Here is a 13,086-nt window from a genome sequence, read left to right on the forward strand (position 1 = left end):
CTGCAGTTATAGTTGTGTGCTTGTAAGCATTGGACAAGTTTAGTTCTGTCTTAGGACATCACTTTCTTCAAGGTGATTCTGCTGTTCAAAAAAGGCTAACATTGTCATAGTCAGAAACGGATCCTTTGGTCCAACCCATCCATGCCGACCAGATATCCCAACCCAATCTAGTCCCACCTGCCAGCACCCGGACCATATCCCTCCAAACCCTTCCTATTCATATACCCATCCAGATGCCTTTTGAATGTTACAATTGTACTAGGCTCCACCACTTCCTCTGGCAGCTCATTCCATAAACACACCAACCTCTGCATGAAAAAAGTTGCCCTGTAGATCCCTTTTATATCTTTCCCCTCTCACCCTAAACCAATGCCCTCTAGTTCTGGGCTCCCCCACCCCGGGGAGAAGACCTTGTCTATTTACTCTATCCATGCCCCTCATGATTTTATAAACCTCTATAAGGTCATCCCTCAGTCTCCGAAGCTCCAGGGAAAACAGCCTCAGCCTATTCGGCCTCTCCCTAAAGCTCAAATCCTCCAACCCTGGCAACATCCTTGTACATCTTTTCTGAACCCTTTCTAGTTTCACAACATCCTTCCCATAGGTTGTGTAAGCTCCCGTTTCAAATTTATGTGATAAAAGCACATCAAGCCGTACATGCTGTTGTTATTATTATCAATTTGCAGATAATCTCATTTGATGTGAACCAAGTCACTAAAGGTCAACTAATGTTTGCTGTGAGTCAGAATGCTGATCTAAATGAGTGGCTTGAACCAGTTTCTTATTCACCTGATCCTGTAGACAATTGTCATCAAATATGAGAATATCCAAGATTGTTGTATATCTGGAAATGGAAGTAATCAGAACATTTCTTTCACAAGTTGGAGTTTTTTTGGGAAGTTAGGACCTCAAGAAAAAGCCCCTTGTTCTTTAAATATATGCACTGGAACCTTTCAATTCCATTTGAGGCTGCAGTTTAACTCTGGATCCCAAGGAACCTGCCCCAGGCAATGCAGCCCTGTCTCTGATGCTGTTTTGGTGTGTCAGCATTCATTGTTTGGAGATGCTGGTGTTCATTCATTGTGTGCTTGACCCATATTGTGTCTCAAAAGCAAGTTTTTCACCACTGAGACACCCTTGAATCTTTTGTAAATTAGAGGAATCAAAGATAAATTGTGCTCTGTTTGCAAGGGTTATATTGGAAAGTTCTTTGTGAGATAGTTTCATGGGAACAATATCTAATTAGGACAAGATAATTTGAAGTCTAATTATAAAAGTTGTTGAGGAAACGTATTGCTTGATTCAGAAGCACATACGGTCATAAATTTTAATGCATTTAACTAATATGCTTCCTAAACGTTGGCGATAGGTAGTCAAAACAGACATGAAACTAAAATTTGGGAATTGTTAATACAGATCACATCATTTCAGTCTAGGAATCTAGGAGAACTAGAGGAGGATCTGAAGAAAGATTTTAAAAATAACAAATGAATTTTATGACCTGGTCTTAGACTTCATACTCTTATTTGTGGGTACAAGAAATATTCCTGCATGAAACCATGTAATTTAGGCTGACATTTAATAGTAGTATTGAGGGAGTCCTGCATTGTCTGAGACGCCATGTTTCAAATAACATGTCAAAGCCAGGGTCCTGATTGGTTGCTTGTCAAAGAGAGGAGTGGATTTGTCTCTCATGTTATTGTCAACCAGTATCCTTCAAATGTCACTAAAGCAGACAACCGAGTCATCTTGCATCAAGTTGAATGGCTACTTGTGCCTTCTGTTCTTTTCCCTTCTTCCTTTGAGAATCTTTTGTATTATCTATCAAGCCTCAACTCAATGATGTCTCAATTTTCTGCTTTCTTGCTAAATATGTGCTAATCATTGGCTTATGTCCCAACACCATTTTCCTTCCAACAATGGTTCCTAGACAGTTTAACTGATTTAGAATTGTCGGTCTCTGATTATTGGTGCAGAAGCACCTTCAGATGATTTGCATTTTAAAACATTGGTAAAAGTGAAGAGCCATAGTTTTACCATGAAACTGCACTCTTATTAAAGGGAGATGATTGGAGATTAAACCTGAGAGTCACCTCCCCACAGATGAGGGAGAGAGGTTGAGATGAAGAATCTTCCATGGTAACTTGAAATTGAATCCACGCTGTTGACATCACTTCACATCACAAACCAGCCGTACAACCAACTAAGCTAAATCAACCCATTGATGATACTATCTGGACCAGAAACAACAACATTGGACAAACAGAAAACTAGCCACCAGGATACATGAACATCAACTAGCCACAAAACGACATGACCTTCTCTCACTAGTATCTTTACATACAGATAAAGAAGGACACCACTTGGACTGGGACAACACACCCATTCTAGGACATTCCAAACAGAAACACATACGAGAATTCTGAGAAGCATGGCATTCCAACCGGAACACTATCAACAAACACATCGAATTCAACCTCATGTACCACCCCCTGAGAAAAAGAACAGGAAATGACATCACAGGAAATGACGTCACCAACCCAAAGAAACCCAAACGTATAAATAGAAAGCAGGAATCATCAACAGTGCTTTGCCCGGAGTCCCACAGAAGATGTTACCCTAGTAGAGAGACGAAACGTCTGGAAATGAGCGAGCAAACCTACAACCTGAACTTCAACCTCAGCTACAAATCTTCTCAAAACTCGCTACGAAACAACTCCTCAAAAGCACACAATTGTTGCATCATGTCTTAACTTTAGGATGGATATATTGGCCTTGGAGGGTGTGCAGCTCAGTTTTACTGAAAAGCTATAGGTTTTTATTGGGTCAGACAGCAAGAATATGTTTCATAAACTTGATTTTGATTCCCCTGAGCACATAATTTGGATTATTCTTCAATTTTAAGTATTTGGTGCTTAACAGAAATTCCTGAGATGGATATATATAAAGAGTCTCATTAGGAAATTAAGAACATTTGTGTTTTCTTTCTTTGTGCAATGTGGCTGCTCAACCCCAAATTTCATTTGAACTGAAAGCTACACCATTTCAGAGGGCTGTGAAAAAGTCAACTGCTTTATTGTGGGTCTAAAATCCACATGTCCTTTCCTAAAGGACATCAGTGAACCAAATGAGTTTTGAACGATAATTAACAGTAGTTTCATGGCTCACTAACTTTATATTCCAGATTTATTAACAGGAAAGTTAAATCCCAGCTGCTGTGGAGAAATTAGAGCTGGACTATTCGGAGGCAAATCAGGGTGTGCTTTATTTAAGGGTAGTAGAAATTAGGTGGCCTCTTTCCCAAAGTTAAAAATCGCACAACACCAGGTTATAGTCCAACAGGTTTATTTGGAAGCACTAGCTTTCGAAGCACTGCTCCTTTATCAGGTGGTTGTGGAGGTTAAGATCATGTTCACAGAATTTATGATGTGATTTTTAACTTTGTCCACCCCAGTCCAATACCTCCAAGTCATCTTTCCCAAAGATTTGTGTAGATGCTAATTTCATTGGAGCTTGCAGGACTGATGTACAGAATTTAGTTTTTCTGTTGCACAGTAGTCTACAGGATATGGAGCAAAGCTGGGTAAATGGGGTTGAGCTACATTTAAGGGTGTCCTTTTGTTGGTTTTATACCAGGCCGTCCAGTTTTTAACCGATTTGGTAGTGGCCGCTGTAGGTTCTGAGCAGTGCTAAGGACTGAATGTTGGCCTCTTGTTCCTAAGTAATAACTTGTGTTTTCATTGACAGTTCCTGTAGCTAGTCAAGATTAGAGTGGTGCTGGAAAAGCACAGCAAGTCAGGCAGCATTTGAGGAGCAGGAAAGTCGACGTTTCGGGCAAGAGCCCTTCATCAGGAAGGCTTTTGTCCGAAATGTTGACTTTCCTGCTCTTTGGATGCTGCCTGACCTGCTGTGCTTTTCCAGCACCACTCTAATCTTGACTCTAACCTCCAGCACCTGCAGTACCCACTTCTGCCTAGTTGCTGTAGTTAGTTTAAGTGTCAAGTTGAACAGTTGGTTAGACTTGAAAAGAAGCCTGAAAATAGCCAATCTTAAGTGTTTCAGTTCCGAATAAAAATGGAAAGTCAGATAAGGCATTGTATAAAGAGAGCGCATGGTTAACAAAATAAATATGTGCAAGTACGTCAAGTTGAGTTTGAAAGAACATTTGTGGCCACTGTGTACGTTCTTTGAAAACTTGCTCGGCAAGTCCTCTGAATCTGGGACAATATGGACTTTGGACTGTACCTTACAGAACTTCAAGGTTATGAAGTTAGTGCAAATTTACTTTACCAATTCCTTCATTGATCTTGGTTGCAAGTACATATTATGATTTTTTAAAAAACTGTTTTAAGGTCTCTTCAGTGTCTTCAGAATCATCTACAATTATCCATTTTTCTTTTGACTCCATGAGTTAATCTTCGGAGATCTCCAGCAGGTGTTGGAGTTCAAAACTAGGGGGCATGTTTTTAAGGTGAGAGGAGAAAGATTTAAAAAGGACATGAGGGGCAGCTGTTTTACACAGGGGGTAGTTCACATTTGTAATGAACTGCCAGAGAAAGTGTGGATGCAGATACTGTTACAATGTTGAAAACACATTTGGATAAGTTTACGAATAGGAAAGATTTGGAGGGATATGAGTCAAGTGCAGGCAAGTGGAAGCGGTTTAATTTAAGAATATGATCAGGGTGGACTAGGTGGACCAAATGGTCTGTTTCCATGCTGTCTGACTCTAGGCTTCGAAGAAGTAATCTCTGAGATCAGTGCTTCAAGGTTGACTGGGCCAATCCATGATATGGTACAGCCTATACATTTTCAGCTTTTGTTTTTCATGGTTAGATCTGTGGCTAGGGTTTTCTGATGTTTGGTTTGTATTATATTTTTAGGACTCAGCTTATTAATAGGTTGCGATTCAGCTGGGTGGTGAAGCTAAATCTGGCTCAGTAGTATCATTGTGATGTATACATACTAAGTAACTATATGACAGATGTTCAGCTTTATGTGGAGAGGCTGCACAGGAAGGGTGTTTCTGATAATTCAGGAGACACCTCATTACCCAGCAAATGGTTTCGGTATTTCAAGGAGAATGGTAGAGGTTTCCAGTTCCTGTTAACATGAAGTGTACATTGAATGCTGCTTGGAGAAAGTGAGGACTGCAGATGATGGAGTTCAGAGCTGAAAATGTGTTGCTGGAAAAGCGCAGCAGGTCAGGCAGCATCCAAGGAGCAGGAGAATCGACGTTTCGGGCATGAGCCCTTCTTCTTTCCTGAAGAAGGGCTCATGCCCGAAACGTCGATTCTCCTGCTCCTTGGATGCTGCCTGACCTGCGCTTTTCCAGCAACACGTTTTTAGCATTGAATGCTGCTTGTTTACCTGTTCAATGTTAAATAACTTTGCTATTTGTTTATGGTCTGATAGTGTGCATGAAGATCACTTACAAGGTTGCAGAGATAGAAATATTGAGAATGACTTGCAAAGGCAGTCTTTCTTAAAGAGGGCTGAGCTGACACAAAAGCGATCTTTGAAATTATGAAGGTGTTTGATGAGGCGATGTGGAGAACATACTTTGGCTCGTGGTGGAATCCAAACCTAGGGACCATGAATCCAAGATGACCATCACTAAATGTAGAATCTCTACAGTGTGGAAGCATGCCAGTTGGCCCATCAAGTCTACACTGACCCTCAGAGCATCCCACCCAGACCCTACCTATCCCATAACCCTGTCTTTCTCATGGCCAATCCACCCAACCCGCACATCCCAGATACTATGGGCAACTCCACATGGCCAACCAACCTAGGTGTACATCCCTGGATACTCTGGGCAGTTTAGCATGGCCAATTCACCTAACCTGCACACCTTTGGACTGTGGGAGGAAACCAGGACACCAGAGGAAACCCAAACCAGACATGGGGAGAATGTGCTAACTCCACACAATTGCCCCAGGATCGTAGCCTGGTCCCTGGTGCTGTGAGGCAGCAATGTTAATGACTAATGTGCTAAAGATAATTCAGAAGAAACCTTATTACATGACAAATGGTTAGAATATAGAAGTTGTTACCATATTGATGCATTCAGTTGGAAGCTAGATAAATGCATGATTAAGGAAGCAATATGTTATGCTGAAAGGGTTAAATGAAGTAGAGTGGCAAGATGAAGAGCATATCCACTAGTTTGTGATGGGTGGGGTGTGATATAAATAAATAAAAATATTAATTTGTTAGAGGAAAGGTTTTAACCTTGTGGCATATGCGTTTGATCTATTAAATGGAAAGGGTTTATAATTAACCAGGTCAGTCATTTTATAACTGATTTTAAACTAGTATGTGTACAAGAGAGCAGATGACTGAAAGCAGCCTGGAGGGTGAATGTATTTATAGTCATTGAATCCCTACAATGTGCAAATAGGCCATATTGGCCCAGTAAATCCACAATGGCTCTCCAAAGGGTAACCCACCCAGACCCATTCTTCTATTCTTGTACTCTACATTTCCTCTCACTAGTGCACCTAACTTACACATCCCTGAACACTGTGGGCAATTTAGCATGGCCAGTTCACCTAACCTGCACATCTTTGGATTGTGGGAGGAGCACCCGGAGGCAACCCATGCAGGCACAGGGAGAATGTGCAAACTCCACACAGACTGTTGTCCGAGGCTAGAATCAAATCCAGGTCTCTGGCACTTTGAGGCAGCAGTGCTAACCACTGAGCCACTGTGCCGCCCATATTGTGAGGTGTTATGAGAGGAGAGAGAGGCTTTGAAATACAGAAGCTTGCTTTTGGATTTAGAATAATTAATGATTGGTTTTAGCTTAGAAAAACCCAGATACAGAAATGGTTTTGGTCCAGTTTGGTTCAGAGGAGACCTGACTGAAGTTAGTTGAGAGAATAATTTCTTCAAGAAAAAGGAATTGGTTCAGGGCAGCTAATGGAATAAGTTCCTTTAGACCTCTGGTGGAAGTGGCCAAGAGAAATAGCACATAGAACCAGAACTGAAAGGAAGCAAATAAATTAACCTAAGATTTGATAGGAAAAAAAGATTTTTCTGGATTTTAATGAATTGAAAAGTGGTAATGTTGGGGAATAGATCGGACTTTGTCTTCCTGGGTGTTTAACATCTTTTAAACAAATATATTTAGTTTGATGTTTTTAAAAATATTCCCTTTCGTGTAGTAAACTTCTGTTTTATTGTTAATGCCAAACGTGCAAGTTGGCATACTTATGATTCAGTGGAAAACGCTACCTTAAGTTAACCACAAATAAAATATGATGTGGGAAGTCTGGTTTAATTCTGGGATCTGACTTCTTCAGGAGTAACATAACTGGATGCTAGCAGCATGATCAGTTGGGGAAAGTGCCCTGCTCCTGTAGTGTATGTCTATGTGCAGTAGATATTGCAGTGTTTCTAATTTTCAACCTAGGAAGGAAAAGCAGTATTCTGATCATTTTATAAATATGTAAAAGGTGCAACTTCTTTTATAATCAAAAATAAACAAAGGGAATAGGTAGTTATGCTTGAACCTAAGGGTGTTTTATCTTTTACTAAACAGAGTTTGATCATGTTATGGACTAGACCAGACCCCCTCAAAGTATATTAACAAGGTAGCCTAGATCCTAACCTTTACTTATTTTTGGGCGGCACGGTGGTACAGTGGTTAGCACTGCTGCCTCACAGCGCCAGAGACCTGGGTTCAATTCCTGCCTCAGGTGACTGACTGTGTGGAGTTTGCACATTCTCCCTGTGTTTGCGTGGGTTTCCTCCCACAGTCCAAAAAAAAATGTGCAGGTGTGGTGTAAAATTATGTCCCAATACATGTGTGAATCATAATGTAACACATGTATTGGGCCAAGCAGTGGAATGTGGTGAAACGGTTAAAAATTATGTCCCAATACATGTGTGAATCTAACCGGAATGGAGGTGTTGCTTAGTCCCGTGTGAATCTTATTACACACCTCCCCGTGTGAATCTTCTTATCTGTATGTAACCAGAATGGAATGTGTTTTTTAGCCTTGCTCTGCTGTTCACATGAATGTTTATATCTGGAAAAGAGTATATCAGCTGGAAAAGTCTCCAGTTCGGTGAGTCTGCTCCGGGGTTACGTTTAACCGCCGAGCGTGGGTTGTTGGCAACCGCTCTACGAGAACTGACGGCTCCCAGTTCCGGTAACATGTAGAGTGAGTATAAGCCAGACCCGGGAGTCTGCTCCGGGGTTACGTTTAACCGCCGAGCGTGGGTTGTTGGCAACCGCTCTACGAGAACTGACGGCTCCCAGTTCCGGTAACATGTAGAGTGAGTATAAGCCAGACCCGTTGTAAGTATGAGACCTGGTTGTGGCGACGCTGCGGGGAATAAAATGCTCATATTCTAGCAGACTCGCCTCTTGGTCGTTTGTTCTGTGTCAGACTACTCTCCTACGAACCTGACCTTGAGAATTTTTTAAAACAGCAGGTTAGGTGAATTGGCCATGCTAAATTGCCCGTAGTGTTAGGTGCAGGGGTAAACGTAGGGGAATGGGTCTAGGTGGGAATGCTTCGGCGGGTCGGTGTGGACTGGTTGGGCCGAAGGGCCTGTTTCCACACTGTGAGTAATCTAATCTAAAGGTAAATGTCAGGTGCTTTGTTCCAGATGCAATTCAACTGGTCAAACTGCTTGATGTTTAGGAAAACACAATAGTTAAAATACAGAAAAAGAAAGAAGAACTTGGAATTACTTAATTCTATTGGAAAATTTAACTGGATAACCGATATCGTAACTAATATTAATTACCTGTTCTAATATAGTCACATCCCATAAACACACTCTGGCCAAAGGCAAATTCAGAAATCAGTCACATGCAGTCCAGGAGTCTAGGAAGAGAATTCTCAGTTTTTTGCTGCAATCAAGAGAAGGAAATAGCTTTCACTTCGTCAATACCCCCAACAGCAACTGCTGCTGAAAACTTAAAAATCCCTGATTGTGTGGGTTGAAGCTTGATCACCCCCATTCAGGCTGCTTCTATTGTTCCAACTATTTTTGTTTTAAAAACTTCAAAGCGTCATGAGTTGTTTTACCTTCTCATTGATTGCTGGAGCCCTGTCTCCCAATCCCTGTCTCCCAAAAGAAAGCAGGGCAAACTACGCCTGTTAAAGCCTCAGCATTGTGACGATCCGTTGTGGCCTGGTTTTCTCTGGAGTGCTAAAAACAAGGAAACTGCAGCTCTACGGCACAGTTGAAGTGAATAACACTGATACATATAAAAGGAACTTGGCAAAAACCAAATTAATGTGCTGTGCGAGAAGAGACCAACTAAACCAGAAATCACTCTAACCTTGAGAGGTCATGCAGGAAAAGCATATTTTAATATTTCAAGGAAATTGATAAGGTTTGCAATCTAGTTTGTATTGAAAGCTGTTTATTTTCCTTATTTATTGTGTCACAAAGTCATACAGCATGGAAACAGACTCTTTGGTCCAACCAATTATGCCGACCATAATCCCAAACTAAACTAGTCCCACCTGCCTGCTCCCGGCCCATATCCCTCCCAACCTTTCCTATTCATGTACTCATCCAAAGGTCTTTTAAACGTTGTAATTATCCTCACATTCACCACTTCCTCTGGAAGTTCATTCCACACACAAACCACCCTCTGTGTAAAATATTTGCCCTTTATTTCTTTTTTAAATGTTTCTCCTCTCACCTTAATGCACCCCTGAGTCTTGAAATCCCCCATCTTAGGGAAAAGGCAACTACCATTAACTTTATCTCTATTTCTTGTTCAATGTTGTGGTGGGATTAGAGCTAGACTGTTTTTGAAGGCTAATCACAGAGTACTCTTTTACACAGTGTAGTAGAAATCTGGTCGGCACTCTTACAGTTACCCTGTTTGTTCCATAAATTTGCATATTGGTTTATATTCTGTGTGTCAGTTTGATAGTTTGTCTTTAAGTAGGTGGATGTTTATATACACACAGGCATGTGATAAATTACAGTGAACTGACATGCAATGGGAACACAGTTCTTTTTTCAATCCTTGGAGTTATTAACTTCGAATTGATTATTCCAATTCTCTCTGGGCTATTCTCCCACCTTGCACTCTTCATAGCTTTGAGTTCATTCAAACCTCTCACTGTGCACTAACTCACACTGTTCTATTCACTCATCACTTCTACATTCACTCAAACATTTCTTCCCAGTCCAGCAGCACCTTAATTTTACAAGTTTTGACCTTGTTTTCTGATTCCTCTATGGTTCCACCCTTTCCCATCTCTGTAACTACTTTCGGCTTGTCAGGCCTTCGATCCCTGCTCTTCTCCAGTCCATGCCTAATTTTCGTCACTCCACCATTGGGCAGCTATCTAGGCCCAAAGCTCTGGAATTCCCTTCCTAAAATACTTTCTCACTCTCGCTCTCCTCTCTCTCTCGCTCTCCTCTCTCTCTCGCTCTCCTCTCTCTCTCGCTCTCCTCTCTCTCTCGCTCTCCTCTCTCTCTCGCTCTCCTCTCTCTCTCCTCTCTCTCTCGCTCTCCTCTCTCTCTCGCTCTCCTCTCTCTCTCGCTCTCCTCTCTCTCTCGCTCTCCTCTCTCTCTCGCTCTTTTCCCTCTCTCACTCTTTTTTTTTTCTTTTCTCTCGCTCTTCTCTCGCTCGCTCTTCTCTCGCTCGCTCTTCTCTCGCTCGCTCTTCTCTCGCTCGCTCTTCTCTCTCCTCTCCTCTCTCTTTTGAAATATTGCTGAAAACACACCTCTTTAAACAAACGTTTGACCATCAGATATAATTTCTCTCTGTGTCTTGATGTCAATTTTATTTGGCAAACCTCCTGTGAAGCACCTTGGGATATTTTACTTTGTCAGTGGCACTATATAAATGCATGATGTTGTTGACGTTATTGAACATTTACCTGACGACTGAGGACTGCGTAATAGGAATGGCCACTCAGATACAGATGCTGATGCTAAATCTAATGAGTAAGTCAGTGTAAAACTGTAATAAAGGGGCACTCAGTTTATACCGACACATGGAGAAGTCGGGGTTGGAAATGTGGTGCTGGAAAAGCACATCAGGTCAGGCAGCATCCGAGGAGCAGGAGAATCAACGTTTCGGGCATAAGCCCTTCATCAGGATTGAGGCTTGTGGGCCGGGGGCTGAGAGATAAATGGGAGGGGGGTGGGGATGGGGGGATGGTAGTTGAGAATGCGATAGATGGATAAAGGTGGGGGAGATGGTGATAGGTCGGAGAGGAGGGTGGAGCGGATAGATGGGAAAGGTGATGGACAGGTCGTGAGGGCTGTGCCGAGTTGGAGGCTTGGGACTGGGATAAGGTGTGGGGTGGGGAAGTGAGGAAATTGGTGAAATCCACATTAATCCCATGTGCTTGCAGGGTCCCAAGGCAGATTTTGAGGCATTCTTCCTCCGGTCATTGGGTGGTAAGGGTTTGGCGATGGAGGACGCTGAAGACCTGCATGTCCTTGGTGGAGTCGGGGGGGTAGTTGAAGTGTCCAGCCACGGGGCAGTGGGGTTGGTTGGTGCAGGTGTCCCAGAGGTGTTCTCTGAAACGATCTACAAGTAGGAGTCCTGTCACCCCAATGTAGAGGAGACCACACCAGGTGCAACTGATACAGTAGATGACATTGGTGGAGGTACAACTAAATTTCTGTCAGATATGGAATGATCCTTTGGGGCCTTGAACAGAGGTGAAGGGACTGGTATGGGCGCAGGTTTTGCACTTCCTGTGGTGGCAGGGGAAGGTGCCTGGAGTGGAGTGAGGGCTGGTGGGGGGGATGTGGATCTGACAAGGGAGTCGTGGAGGGAATGGTCTCTCTGGAACGCTGATAGGAGTGGGGAGGAAAAATATACCTGGTGGTGGGATCCATTTGTAGGTGGTGGAAGTGGCAGAGGATGATGCAATGTGTGCGGAGATTGGTGGGGTGGAAGGTGAGGACCGGGGAGTTCTGTCCTTGTTGTGTTGGGAGGGGTGGGGTTCAAGGGCAGAGGTGCGGGAAGTGGAGGAGATGCACTGGAGGGCATCGTCGACTGTGTGGGAAGGGAAATTACGACCTTGGAAGAAGGAAGCCATCTGGGATTTTCTAAGGTGGAATTGGTCATCCTGGGAACAGATGCAGTGGAGGCAGGGGAATTGGAAATAAGGGTTGGCATTTTTACAGGATGGGAGGAGGTGTAGTCTAGGTAGCTGTGGGAGTCGATGGGCTTGTAGTAGATGTCTGTGGTTAGTTGGTCGCTAGAGATGGAGATGGAGAGGTCCAGGAAGGGGAGGGAGGGGTCAGAGATGATCCATGTGAATTTGAGGTCGGGGTGAAAGGTGTTAGTGAAGTTGATGAACTGTTTAACCTCCTCGAGAGCATGAGGTAGCGCCGATACAGTCATCGATGTAGTGGAGGAACAGGTGGATCAAGTGTTATATTTTCCATGAGCAAGCAGAATCTATAAGAATGCATTTGTTGAACTCCCTTCCATTGTGCTTCATAAGTTCTGAAGTCATTCCACTTCCAAATTAAAATTTCTAAATAGCTTTTATTATCCTTTTATGTTGGGAAGTGGCTGATCTCTTTGGGATCGAATGTCACATGCCAATCCTGTGAATTATTTTAGCAGTACAGTAAAGGCTAAATTAAAAAGAGCAAGGTCAATCTAGTTTATTTTCTACCATTAAGCGCACACGTGATGCCATAATAATGGAACTGTTGACTAATTATGGCATTCATTCCCTGTTGTTAATTGATAATATGTGCATAAATGAGCAGGTGCAAACCTCCCCAGAGCCAGCGAGTTGTTTGAACTAAAGATCCAAACAGATTTGTTCTTCCAATGTCCCAATTACTTGTATTGCATATCAAAGCGCTTTTTTTCTGAAAGAAATCAATCCAGGTTGTATTTGAATGCATCAACCCAATCTGTTTCTATCATCTCACCAGGATGGCTGATCTGTAGATTAATCAACTGAAATTCAAAGGTGTGATTAATTCAAGGATATGATTTGTGGTTTTCATGAATTGTTAGCATCATTGTGAAATGCAATTGACAGAGCAATGCTGCAAATCCTATAATACCCTGCATTGACAAATTCAGGCATTGTGCTCCAGTAGCTCTAATGTATAAAA

At 42.5% G+C, this 13,086-nt stretch overlaps 1 protein-coding gene across 1 annotated transcript in view; it reads left to right on the forward strand.

Annotated features, from left to right (window-relative positions):
- The window catches only part of LOC122564425 (SH3 domain-binding protein 5), a 72,239-nt gene that overhangs the window by 25,928 nt on the left and 33,225 nt on the right, over positions 1–13,086 (forward strand). The window lies entirely within an intron of this gene.

This window comes from Chiloscyllium plagiosum, unplaced genomic scaffold (assembly GCF_037043375.1).
Source record: "Chiloscyllium plagiosum isolate Xiang-an unplaced genomic scaffold, Cpla_swu_hap1 HiC_scaffold_34, whole genome shotgun sequence".
Lineage (NCBI taxonomy): Eukaryota > Metazoa > Chordata > Chondrichthyes > Orectolobiformes > Hemiscylliidae > Chiloscyllium > Chiloscyllium plagiosum.